Consider the following 9,146-nt stretch of genomic DNA (forward strand, 5'->3'; position numbering starts at 1 on the left):
TCTATCCAAAATTTAGCCACTTCAGTAAAGTCTTTATCAGAAGTAGTGCTGCAAAATAGAAGAGGATTAGATCTATTGTTTTTAAAAGAAGGAGGGTTATGTGTCGCTCTCAATGAAGAATGTTGTTCTTTTGCTGACCATACGGGAGTAGTCCAGGACACCATGTCTGAACTCCGAAAAAGGTTAGATCAACGTAAGAAAGATCGTGAGGCGGGCAGGTCATGGTATGAAAACTGGTTTAATGTTTCACCTTGGCTAACCACTTTGTTGTCCGCTTTAGCAGGACCACTTATCATGTTGATTTTGGGACTTATATTTGGGCCTTGTATATTACGCTATATTTTACACTTTATTAGAGAACGGTTTGACATAGCTAAATTGCTTATTTTAACTACGAGGTCTGGGGCAAAATATAAGAGTGTACCTATTAATGAGGATGAAGATTGTTGTGAATGCGTTATGCCATGTGAAAACTATGCCTATTGTAATTGTGAGGTATTACCTTGTGAGTGTTATAATAAATGTTGGGATTGTGGAAAAAGGTTTGCTTGCAGTGCCGAGAATGAAAGTAGCGTCTAATAAACAATAATAGGATAAAAAAAAAAAGGGGGGGGGATTGTGAGAAACTATGGACTAGGGTATTGTTTATTAAGATTTATGTTAAGCTCAATGTAAAGTTTAGGCAACAAAAGATATGTAAACGCTTATGCAAACAGCTACCAGACACCGCCGGTGTAAGATAAGATAACCGCAATACACAAACTAAACCAAGACACCACTGATGCAAGATAAGATAACCACCAGGTGTCCAGGAACCGACAGAAACAGGGCAATGAGACAAAGGAGGAAGACCACCAGGAGGCAGAAAACGACCCCCCCCCAAGAACAAAAGCATGACTCCACTACCTCATGAACACCGAAGTAAAGATGTATAAAAAGGGACTTTTTAAACTGCTCAGGGCGGCAGTTGGTGGAGCGCAGACTCCCCTGCCATCCAGCGCTGTTTTGCTCATATTCTACTTGCTATAATTAATAAAATTTTAATTGGATTATGATCCGTTGCGGTCTCAATTTATAACAGGACCATGGGTTCACAGCGGCACAAACAGCCAGCTTCTGCCTAGCACCCCTCTGCCTTGGCTTTCCCCCTGTTTGGGCTGACGCTGCATTCAGCCTGGTGCAAGGTCCCACTTTGGTGGGGTGGTAGAGCGTGGCTGAAGGGTCAGCCCGCTCTGAAGTGCTGAGTCAAGCCTTGCACGGGATGCCATGTCCCACGGTGTCCCTGGAGAGGGGGCTTGGAGCATAATGTGCATCTGCAGGAATGGCGAGAGGCATCTTTCTCTCTCAAGGTTGTGGTTGTCTCTGTGAAACCAAACCCTTGCTGCTGCGGGCATTCTGGGCGAGCGGGAGTCAGATTCAAATACTCATGGAGTTCAAGATCTGATCCGTTTATTGTACAAACCAGGCACACTTTTATAAGGCACTCTATAAGCGTGTGATAATATGATTGGCTATTCTACAAGCGTATAATAATATGATTGGTTAACAATTGTTTATTGGCAAGATCTCTGTTTCTACTTCTTCAGGCACGTAGGCTCTTTTCTGTTGTTTCCCAGCTCCTCTTATCGCGTCCTGCTGGCCTTGGTTTTGTGCAAGCACCTGCAACCTGTTCCTCCCTCTTCATTCCACTGCTCTGATCGTGCCCTCGTCTTATTTCTTCAGTATTTTTCCACTTGCTTCAAAGTTCAGTATAATCATTCAACACAGCAAAAGCCCCAACACCTCCCCCTTTCTTTTTAAATACAGCATTAATACTGCGTTCCATACAGCTTTGGAAACATTGTAAAAGACAAGGCACTAAAAGTAACAAAAGAATAACAAACAACAATATACTATGCAAAGCAGAAGCAAAAGCAATATTCATTAGGCCTATTCCTAAAAATAATGCCATCGTTCACATTTACAATGATGTTGTATTATATGAGATTCAAAACTTTTTCTGATAATGCGAACCCAGAAGATGAGTTCATTTCGATGTTCTGCTAAAAATATCTGTTCGAAGGCTTCATAAGATTGTAAGGCCTCGTTTATACCTGAAAAAGTAGGGGCATGTGTCCCAGTAAGAAGGGAAAAACCGCCGGAACCAAAACGTAGGAAAACCTTCCGCCTATATGCTCCAACCCTTTTACAATATCCACAATATAGAGTAACTGTTGAATTACAAGAAGTAGCACATATAGGACAAGAATTTTCTGTTTCTATTGGTCCTTGCCCAAAAAGATCCTGCAACGCACGCACGATACGGTCACAGTGTAACAAAGACAATTCACCGGAGGGTAATTGACATTGTATCTCCCGAGGTAACTGCTGCAAGATGGGCAGAATAATGTATGTTAACTTATCTACAAGCCGCTTTTCTTCATTTGGTCGTGGCGGTCGGAATAACCTTTCTCGATGCTGTGCCCACTGAGCCCACTGATCCCTCCTGTTCATTTAGGAGTCAATCCTGTCGTAGTCACCCTGCTCTTTCTTTTCAGTGGGTCGGTTTTCAATCCACGGGCGAACCCATTTTGCTGGAATCCACTTGGTCACTGCCCCTGTGGAGATACATGCATAACCCCGACCCCACGTTAATAAATTATGAGGTCCTGACCAACAATTTGAGACAGGGTCAAATACCTGGACAGCTATGTCACGATTCGAAAAATCGTTGGGATTGTTAGAAAAGTGATAGAAAATCGGCTGTTCAGTACATTCCGTTCTGGGATTCAACCAGTTCAGTACATAGCATGCTTTTGCCACTATTACATGAGGACTCCTCTCCCCCTCTTTTCGAAAAACAGACAGGTAATGTTTCAATGATTGATGGGCACGTTCAATAATTGCCTGACCACCAGAATTATTCGGAATTCCGGTAACGTGCTTCACCTGCCATTGCAGCAAAAAGGTCTTTATTTTGGCACTAAGATATGCAGGGGCATTATCTGTTTTTACCATATCTGGGCGGCCCAGCACAGCCATGGCTGACGTCCAATGCTGAATACAGGCAACAGCATTGGTAGATTTATGAGCAGTCGCCCAAATAGCTTTCGAGCAGGTATCAATTGTGACATGGACATATTTAAGTACTCCAAATGGGGTGAATTCTGTAACATCAGTTTGCCAGATTTGTCGAGGTTGTAACCTTCTAGGATTTGTACCTTCCTGTTGAAGAGGTGTTAACCTGGCACAATCAGGACAGGCCGCTATGACAGTCCTAGCGTCTTGACGAGACAGACCAAACGGTTTTTGGAGAGACCGGGCAGATTGGTGAAAAAAGGCGTAATACTGGGGATGCCACCTGAGTGTCTATATAAGCATCCTGTTCTTTTTCAGGGGCTAGTGTGTGAGGGCTGGCTATTAAGAGATCATCCATATAATGATAGGTAATAAGGTTAGGATTATTCTCTCTCCAAGATTGTAGAGCTAAATCCACAAACCACTGACATATTGTTGGGGAGTTTTTCATACCCTGAGGTAGTACAACCCACTCATACCTTTTTGCTGGAGCGGCACGGTTTATAGCTGGCACTGTAAATGCAAATTTTTCACAATCATCCTCATGCAGAGGAATAGTGAAAAAACAATCTTTTAAATCAATAATTAATAGGTCCGAATTTTGTGGTAACATAGTGGGAGAAGGCAGCCCAGGCTGAAGGGCACCCATGTCAACCATTTTTTCATTTATTGCTCTTAAATCATGTAATAATCTCCATTTTCCTGATTTCTTTTGAATTGTAAAAATGGGTGTATTCCATGGGCTAACAGAAGGTCTGATGTGGCCTAAATCCAATTGTTCTTGGACTAATTCTTGAATGTGTTGCAGCTTCTCTTGAGGTAAGGGCCATTGATCAACCCATACGGGAGTTTCTGATTTCCATTTTAATTTTAAGGTTGGGCGAGAGCTGCTATCAATGGCCCCAATCAAAAATCTGTAGAGATTCTCATTCCCCATTGGGAAAGTACATCTCTACCTAACAAGGACAAGGATGTGTGTAGGACATAAGGTTTTACCCATGCTTGATGTCCTTCTTGATCCGTGAAAAGAATGAAGTTTTTACTGACCTGTGTCAGACGACTTCCCCCAATGCCTGAAATGGTTGAACCCGCACTATCTAATTCCCACATGGTAGGCCAAACTGAAAAAGGAAGAACAGTAACATCAGCACCAGTATCAATCATCATTGAAACATTAGGAAGATTAACACCTTGTGGACCAGATATCTTAACATTACATTTTGGCCGCTCGGCACCAATAAGTTGACAAAAGGCAATGTTAGGCATACCCGTTGAGCCAAATGCACCTTGACCCCTGTCCTTTTCTCCTTTTTGAGGGACAGTAGCTTGGAATGGAATGAGCTGTGCAATAGTGCTTCCTGCTGGAATATGAACAGGTGGAGAAAAAACTTTTACCATAATTCCAATAGGTCCGGTATAATCGGCATCAATACAACCAGGAAGAACAAAAATCCCCTTTTTTGACGCAGAAGAGCGTCCTATAAGGAGTGCAGATAAACCATAACCCAAAGGACCACTAACTGTAGAAGGAAGTACATGTACCTTTTCATCAGTGATATTTACAGGTTCTGCCACGGCCAAATCGACTCCTGCGCTTCCTCTGGTGGCTGAATACAGCTCGCCGAGGCAGCCATGAATTTTGTTGGGTTCTGGGGATATTTCTTGGCCGCGTCCCTCAGAACGCGGCTGTTCCCGTTTCCCGGAACAAAGAGGGGTGTACCATCTTTTCTAAATTTTGAGCGACAATCGGCCGCTTTATGACCAAATTTTTGACAACGCAAACAATTTCCATTCAACAGAGACTTTCCTCCTAGATTCTTTTTGCAGTCACATTTAAAGTGACCTTCCTGTCCACATTGATAACATTTGGCTTAAGACCCCGGTCCCCTCGGCCTTGTACCTTGTTGTTGTTTAGAGCTACTGCTAGAGCATTGGCATGTATTTTTGACTTTTCCTCTTCTTCAACCAAAGGAGTCCTTGCGCATGCCTCTATCATTTGAGCGATGGATGCCCCAGGGGGTAAGGATGCTATAAGTTGCTTACAAGTGACATAGAAACAACATTAATTGCAGGAGAGTGTTATAATCTAACGTTCCTCCCTCCTGAGGCCATTTCGCATCACTCCCCAATTTATACAAAGGCCACCACTGATTACAATATTTAATCCATTTCCTTCTATTTTCGGTACCACCATGTCCTACGATATCACTCCAATGTTTTAATATACAACCCAAGGGCGATTTTTCACAGGGCTTACTCCTTCCATTTCCCATTTTACAATTTTAATTACTTTTTCTCCGGTCGCCTTAGCCACCCAAGGTCGGAAACACGGATAGAGCTCCTTGCTCATATTGCACTCAAACGCATGTCTCAAGCACTCTTGCACTCACACTCAGTCAAAATAATTAAGCTATACACTGAAAATCAAAATGCGCATCTCAATCACACCATTCACACTCTCCGGGCAGCCCTCAGTCACACAAGCAGTATGTTATACGGTACCGTGCACTTATGTACAACTTTTAGGAACACTGGCAGTTCACAAAGTATGCATTTCAATGAACAATTGCCAAAAAACAAACAACAAACAAAAAAAAACCCCCACATTTTTCCTGGTCTTAAGCAGAGTGTTAAGTTTTCCGCTATTTGCCACGAATTACCAGAATATTATTATTTTTCAACATACATTTCATAACTCCAAGTTTTGAACATGTAACAAGACAACACATAGAACAAACAAGACACAGAGCGCTATTTCAGTTGTTACATTCTAGGAATTCCCCAATTGTTAAGACAACCTAAAGGAAGTTTTTAGCTTCCCCCCTTTTTTTTTTTTTTTTTTTTTTTTTTTTTCCTCCTGGGGACTGCGCTGCGCACCGGACGTCTCCGTGCGTCTCACCAGCCGCCCCGTTACTAAACATACCGTTTTATCCGCGGATCCAGGGGTTCTCTTCTGCTCCCGGGTGAACAGCTGAGAAGAGGAGGCTCCTCCGAGAAAATCTCCCAGGGCGCGCCTAGGAGCGTCCGCTCCGCAGCTGGTCCCTCAGCCGAGCAGAAATCCTCCTGCCTGGCTCGTCAAAACTGACGTGCGGAATTTGACTCTGTAACTCGAAAGTTATAAAGTAGGTATGTTTATTGCGCGCAGATGCACGGGGGATCGCTCCTCCACAAGCGTGCATACCCGAAGTGACCAACCATCCCACATTTATACAATGAAACAAATGAATATTCAATTAACGCCTATACATATTCGTTACTTAAACCCCGCTTCCTATGTTAATTAGCTTATCAGTCCGTTTCCTGGAATGTGGTGGTCTTGCAGGTTTGTAGGTGATTCATGTTCTTGTGACCATCCCATCTTCTCCAGCAAGGAAACTTAGCACTCCCTCCCTCTAGATAGCATTGGAATATCTCTCATCCTTTTTTTTTTTTTTTTTTTTTTTTTTCTTTTTTTTTTCAAAATAGCCCCTTTTGTTAGAGGAAGAAGGGCAGGCGTCTCCCCAAAACTGTAGTTGTCTCCTCAAAGCTGTGTGCCTATGTGACCAGACACCGCACCCATGACTAGTCACCATACCCACATTCCTTGAGCAGACATATACAATCACAATCGATGTCCATTGTCCCCATTTCACACTATTTCTCCATATCAAAATTACTTTATGTAATGCCAGAAACATCAGTCTCAGGATGAAATATAACTTACAACTTGATTTCAGCATTGCTCCCTACCAGGTTTGTCCAAAGTCACACAATCATCTTAAAGTAGCCAGAGGCCATGGTGCATTTTAACACTGGTCAGGAAGTCAGATCTCAACTTTCACCTTTGCAAAGACAAACATGCTTCAAAAAATGCAGTCTGTTATTTAGGAGCTGGTGGAGCTGTGCCGTTCCCACCCCAGCAGTTTTACATCCAGTACTCGCAATTGCCGGTATTAATGTCTGTCTGCCGCTTGCCGTTTGTTCCTTATCAGGACACCAGGATGGTAATTCATCATCTAATCCCCACGCTATTCGTTCAGCAGTAGTCATTACTGGATAAGCTTTAGATGTATAATCGGGGGGATTTTCACACGGAGGTTGCCCCTCTGGCTCTTCCTCCGACTGAGCAGTAGGATCGCCGGGAGGCCGCACTGCAGCTTTAACAGCTGCAGCGACTTGCGCCTCGCCGTGTAACTGCGCGGCCATACCCCGTACAGCCCGATACGTGCGAGCCAAAGTCTTTACCCCCTTAGTCCCGACTTGCACAGATTCCCACAAGTCCTCTCCCACTTTCTTCCATGTTTCATTATTACATACATCTTGCGTAGAAGCAAGGAAACCACGGCGGCGACTCCAACATAGCAGATAAATTACTGCCTGCCGTGAGACTGGCGTTACATTTTTCTCTGCCAGTTTCATCAAACTGTCTACGATTGCTTTCTCCACCGCTGATGCAGTGATCCCCATCCTGCTTAAGTTTCCTGACTCACCGGTCAGCCGTGCACGTTCCGCCTTTCTTCGGGCGCCCAGCTCTCTCTCCGCTGGCAGCAGGATCCTCGACCGGCTCCGCAGCTTGTAACACGATCCTTAATGAATCTTCCTGACTCTTCGACCGATCATCACGTCGGGGTCACCAGATGCTGCGGGCATTCTGGGCGAGCGGGAGTCAGATTCAAATACTCATGGAGTTCAAGATCTGATCCGTTTATTGTACAAACCAGGTACACTTTTATAAGGCACTCTATAAGCGTGTGATAATATGATTGGCTATTCTACAGGCGTATAATAATATGATTGGTTAACAATTGTTTATTGGCAAGATCTCTGTTTCTACTTCTTCAGGCACGTAGGCTCTTTTCTGTTGTTTCCCAGCTCCTCTTATCGCGTCCTGCTGGCCTTGGTTTTGTGCAAGCACCTGCAACCTGTTCCTCCCTCTTCATTCCACTGCTCTGATCGTGCCCTCGTCTTATTTCTTCAGTATTTTTCCACTTGCTTCAAAGTTCAGTATAATCATTCAACACAGCAAAAGCCCCAACACACAACTTCATTTTTGTTCCTTGCTTCCTGCAGAACCAGTGCTGGTGCAATCACTGGGTATGTCCTATAGATGTGTCCTCTCAGTAACTTTTTGATCTGTTTGCTGATTTCACCAACTTCGGCAAGCAGACATTTCAAAATTAGTTCTGAAAGGTGTTTCTACACATTTCATGAAAAGTGATTTCTTTGGAAGTGCAGGAGTGATTTTATAAACATACCTAAAGGAAACAAAATCTTAGAACAATTCAATTGTTAGAAAGTTTTTGTGTTTGTACTTGCAAAATACAAATTCTTTGTATTTGCAAATAGTAGCTGTATTTTGCAAATACATGTAGGAAACAAGGCTTCATTAGTTACACTGCTTGTGGAACTGCTTATTAATCTTAGGCAAGGATTAATCCTGCAGCTGTTGCTGCCCAGTTTTCTTAACAGCCACTTGCAAAGGGCTTTATCCTTGTACCTTTGGGAAGGGCCAGTCAGTTACGTATCTGGGGATTTTGCTTAGAGAAGTCTTTCCAAGAATGCTGAAAAGCTGGAGGAGAAAAAAAAATTACACTTACAGATTTGTTGATAGAATCTTGTTTACCATATTCAGACCAATATCTTAAAATACAATACCTAATTATTTTCCCAATTGTATTTGTGGGGTCCTGATATAATGCTCAAGGTCCATAGTGCTGCTTTCTTTAGGTGAGATATCTGCAGTGCTGTTACTACATTATACTCAAACGTCCCTCGTTTTCCAGACTAGATGTTTTTAATGAAAAATGAAAATCATATCCTTATGTCAGAAGTTCAGCTGATTCAGTCTTCATTCTCTTAATGCCTCTGGACCTGATGAGTCTCCTCATATTACTGTTGTTGTTGTTGTTATACAATGTAGGCATAACAACTAATAATGGACAGTAGGAAAAACCATAGAGAAATAAATAATTTGGGAAGAAGGCCACAAATACTTCCAAACAGCTAACACAGTTCCCCAAAAGGGAGGTAATAACGCACAGGATCATTGCAGAAAACTCTCCAAAATTTCCAGTGAACTGAATACATCATGAGACCAACGTCTCAAAACC

The 9,146-nt window shown here is 42.9% G+C and overlaps 1 long non-coding RNA gene across 2 annotated transcripts; it reads right to left on the reverse strand.

The window, feature by feature from the left end:
* Positions 1 to 2,530: 2,530 nt before the first annotated feature.
* On the reverse strand, positions 2,531 to 5,089 carry LOC121082344. 2 transcript variants are annotated; one of them, XR_005825985.1, is made up of 3 exons: positions 4,326 to 4,885; positions 4,105 to 4,178; positions 2,531 to 2,597 (listed from the first exon to the last, which is right to left on the reverse strand). It is a non-coding gene; the product is annotated as an uncharacterized LOC121082344 (long non-coding RNA). The 2 variants fall into 2 exon arrangements; XR_005825984.1 differs by lacking the exon at positions 2,531 to 2,597 and having other exon boundaries at positions 4,063 to 4,178; positions 4,326 to 5,089.
* Positions 5,090 to 9,146: the final 4,057 nt, after the last annotated feature.

The sequence above is a fragment of the Falco naumanni genome, unplaced genomic scaffold (assembly GCF_017639655.2).
Source record: "Falco naumanni isolate bFalNau1 unplaced genomic scaffold, bFalNau1.pat scaffold_74_arrow_pat_ctg1, whole genome shotgun sequence".
Classification (NCBI taxonomy): Eukaryota; Metazoa; Chordata; class Aves; order Falconiformes; family Falconidae; genus Falco; species Falco naumanni.